The 4,488-nt window shown below is 47.0% G+C and overlaps 1 long non-coding RNA gene across 1 annotated transcript; it reads left to right on the top strand.

The window, feature by feature from the left end:
* The first annotated feature begins 613 nt into the window (after positions 1–613).
* Positions 614–3,899, top strand: LOC148683358 (uncharacterized). Its single transcript, XR_015947334.1, has 3 exons — positions 614–808; positions 2,434–2,558; positions 3,869–3,899. It is a non-coding gene; the product is annotated as an uncharacterized LOC148683358 (long non-coding RNA).
* The last annotated feature ends 589 nt before the right edge of the window (positions 3,900–4,488 follow it).

Consider the following 4,488-nt stretch of genomic DNA (forward strand, 5'->3'; position numbering starts at 1 on the left):
TGTGGGGCGGGTGGAGGGAAAGCCAGCCAAACGCTTTGCGCAGCTCTGGGGCTTTCCCTCCACCCACCCCACAGCCAGCCGGCTAGAAGGGACGTCTCCCTTCTCCCTGACTGGCTGTGGGAGCCAGCTTTCCCTCCACCCGCCCCGGTGATCGCGGAGGGGGAGGAGGGGATCGGAGCAGCCTGATTTCAGGCTGATCCTGGCGCCCCCTCGCCCCTGCCGATCGCGGAGGGGGAGGAGGGGGTTGGAGCAGCCCGATTTCGGGCTGATCCTGGCGCCCCCTTGCCCCTGAACAACCATGGATTTCCTTGCCCCACTGTGGCCCCTCCCCCGTGCCTTGGCCCCGCCCCTTGCCCCTTGCCCCCCTAATTTTGATCCTGGCTACGCCCCTGGCAGCGAATCTACTATGTTCATACAGTGCAGCTGTTTGCTCTGCCCTGGGTTGGTGGTGCGTGTGAATAAAAGTGCATGTTTGTGCGTGTCTCAGGGGAAGAAAGATCACACACACTCTCTCTATAATGTGCTTACTTCCAGATCATTCCCAAGCCAGAAATACCCCTTGTTAGTTTAACCAACGCCCTCCCGGATTTGTGTGGGAACATAGGAAGTTTTATTAAAGTTTTGGATCCCAAACCTTATTCAGCGTTGTTGTTTTTTCCCCTAACAGCAGCTTGTCTCCATTAATACGCCTTGAGCCTCGGCTTTGCCTCAGCAGAGCAGGCAAAACTCCATCCGATCCTGCCAACTTCACAAAACCAAGGCGTTCTAAGAACCACATCTCACCACTGGCTGGCTGCAGACAGTTCAGGTTGTATTGCCATTGTTAAAAAATATTTTTAAGCATGGGCGTACCCAGCAGGGGGCAGGGGGGGCAGCTGCCCCCCCCAGAAGCAGGGCAGCTGGAGAGGACAGGCTGGGACGCTGCGTGCTGTGCTCCGCCTCAGCCTGCTTGGCTGAAGCGAAACGGCAGCAGCGGCAGCGAAGCTGCCTCCGTTGAAGGAAACCTGGACCTGGGCTAACTTCAGTCCACACTCCTTCAAGTCACAATGAGCACAGCACAGAAAGTGCTGCCCCACAATGCTCCACGGCACCTCATTTGCATACATGCAAATGAAGTGCCATGGAGCATTGTGGGGCAGCATTTCCTGTGCTGTGCTCGCTGTGACTTGAAAGAGTGTGGGCTGAAGTTAGCCCAGGTCCAGGTCCAGGTTTCCTTCAACAGAGGCAGCTTCGCTGCTGCTGCCTCGTTTTAGTCACCGCTGTCGTTAAAGGAGCGGGCGAGGCAGGAGTGCAAGCGCGGGTGGCTCCATGTGCTGCCTTGCAAATGGCCTTCTTTTCTCTGGGGTGTGTGGACGTTGACCATGCCTCCTGGGGGGATCCAGGCCACATAATTGCCAGCTAGCCAATCGGGTGGCTGGGGGGCATGGCTGGTGTGCCCCCCCTAGCTTTGATCCTGGGTACGCCCATGTTTCTAAGTGCTTCACGTAAGAATATAAGGCGGGAGAAACTGGGCCTCTGTAAAGGTTGTTGGATTCAGCTCCTGTAACCTCAGGCAGCATAGGCAATGGCAGGTCAATAACATCTGGAGTTGCAGGTCAATAACATCTGGAGGGATTCATCTGGTCCAACACTTTCCCCCCCCCAACGTTAGCCTGCCAGATAGATACCTACAAGAAGCCCACAAGTGCAGAAATGAAACAAGCTGTATCTCCATTGTTTGTGTCCCCTGCTGATACATGATATTCGTTTTTTAAATGCTTTTATTAACTTATTATACCAACACCAACACAGACATCACTCACAAGACAAACTTACAGAAAGATATAACTGCACATACAGAACAAATGATACACATACATCCCTATTTCAATTCTTACTCATTTCTGTTTGACTTCCTTCCCCCCTCAACGCGGGTCCAGTTCTATACTTAATAAGCTGTTTCCTTCTCAATTCCTCTTCTCTATTTCCCCCTCTATATCTTACATTTTCCCACCATATTTTATTTTGCGAAAATAAGTCAAGACAAGTCCAAGTATTAATTTGAGGGCACTGGTTTTTTTTTTTACTATATTTCCCCCATTCTTTTTGAAATTTTTATTTGGATTGGTACATGGTATTCAGAGGTATACTGCTCCTGAATATGGAAGTTCTTTTTCTTTCTTTCAATAAGGTTTCTTTAAGACCTTTCATAATACATTGCAATAAAAAGCAAACTAATCTAAACCAAAACTACGCCAGACCAACACGGCTACCTACCTGTAACTAATCTAAACCAAAAGAGAAAAAGAAAATTGCAACGTCTTGTCTCTCAGGTAGATCTAAACTTGTCACACACAGAAAGAGGGGAACCCTCCAAGCCCTCACCTGGGAGCTTCTATTTCTTCTCCCAGCCTCCCACCCTGGAACATATTCCTTTCCTTGCCTCTCACACAGGGTCCTTCACCAACCATCCATCACTTTCACCTGTATGTTAACCCCCATTGACCCTGAGTGGAGGACAACAAAAAGCACAAAAGAACAGAGGACAACAGAAGCAAGAACAAAACAACAAAGTAAAGGTAAAGGTAACAAAGAGATAACAATATTTAAGGAATAAGAAAATAATAAAGGGATAAAAAGAAATAAGTAAAAAGGACTTCTAACTATCCCTTTGCCAGCTGCATATATGAGATTTTTTCAAAATATTCAAATGTTCCCTCCAGAGTAGTATCCAGCTGTTCCTCTGCTAGGCAATGTTTTTTCAGTCTTTGAGCCCGGGCATCTCATGTTCATTCATTTTTCCTTCCAGACAAAAAGTCCAAAAGAGGCTCTCTGACTACTATCACCAATAAAAAAAACTTCCTCCAGTCCAACATAACAACTTTGCTTCCAATATTGAGAAACAGTAAATCCCTTGGTCTTTATACTGAGAAAATGATCCATGGTCATTTACTTATTGTATAATAATTAATTCACACCCAGATCCATATCTTCCAATCCCATTTCCTGTTGGCCATGATTTCCCATCATTTTAAAAGAAAAAGAAAAAGATTGTTTCCATTTCCTCTTCCTCCATTTCCCCCCAAGAGGGAGGCTTAAAAGCTTTTTCCTCTAGTTAAATATGGAAATTCTGTTTTGCTGTCATGGCTTAGAGCACCTCAAAAGAGGTTTCCTCTATGAATTTATAAAATCTCCTTTAAATGCTTTGTAGGATATTGGTGATTACCACACCTGTGGCAAAAAAACCCCCAAAACCCTGAAGAATGCAAACCTAGAATTAAGCTCCATTTGATACAGTGCAGTTTAAGATCCACATGACTGGGATGTTAACCATGTGGCTTGTGGAGGTCCATCTGTCCTCAGGAGATAGGAGCTACTGCCAATAAATGTAATAATAATAATAATAATAATAATAATAATAATAATAATAATAATATATTTATACCCTGCCCATCCAGATGTGTTTCCCCAGCCACTCTGGGCAGCTACCAACAGATTAAAGACAGACTAAGACATCACACATTAAAAACTTCCCTGAACAGAGCTGCCTTCAGATGTCTTCTAAAAGTCAGATTTATTTCCTTGACATCTGATCGGAGAGCGTTCCACAGGGTGGGTGCCACAACTGAGAAGGCCCTCTGCCTGGTTGTCCTGAGTTCTTTGCTATGATGGAGTAGGGTTGTCATATTTCTAGAAGCAAAATTCAGCCGTTGAGCTATTTTGGGAAATGGAATTCAAAGTTGTTGAGCTATTTTTAGACAATCCCAGACATTTTGCTGATTTTCCTAATCTCTCTCTCTCTCTCTCCCCCCCCCCCCCCGGATTCTATTTTCACCGGTTAAATCCTGGGCATGTCCGGGAAATCCCTGACATATGGCAACCCTATCAGAGGGAGCATTTGTGAGACACATCATCTAAAGGTAAAGGTAAAGGGGCCCCTGACCATCAGGTCCAGTCGTGTCCGACTCTTGGGGTGCGGCGCTCATCTCGCTCTATAGGCCAAGGGAGCTGGCGTTTGTCCGCAAACAGCTTCCGGGTCATGTGGCCAGCATGACAAAGCTGCTTCTGGCGAACCAGAGCAGCGCACGGAAACGCCGTTTACCTTCCCGCCGGAGCAGTCCCTATTTATCTACTTGCACTTTGATGTGCTTTCAAACTGCTAGGTGGGCAGGAGCTGGGACCGAGCAACGGGAGCTCAGCCCGTTGCAGGGATTCGAACCGCCGACCTTCTGATCAGCAAGCCCTAGACTCTGTGGTTTAACCCACAGCGCCACCTGGGTCCCTCTCTAAACCTCATCTAAACCTCTCTGCAAACAAATCAGAACAAATGCTTAATATGCAGCCAGAGTGCTCTAACCTCTGTGCAAACAAATCAGGATGAGCACCTAGTAGTAAAAAAGGGATCACATATAATCATGGGCACAAATAATTATGAATGCACAGTTTTTTTAAAAAAAAGTGTCTGGAGGGGCCTAAGAGGAAGCAGCCTGGGGGAGCGATCAGGAAGGG

The sequence above is a fragment of the Zootoca vivipara genome, chromosome 15 (assembly GCF_965207765.1).
Source record: "Zootoca vivipara chromosome 15, rZooViv2.hap1.1, whole genome shotgun sequence".
Classification (NCBI taxonomy): domain Eukaryota; kingdom Metazoa; phylum Chordata; class Lepidosauria; order Squamata; family Lacertidae; genus Zootoca; species Zootoca vivipara.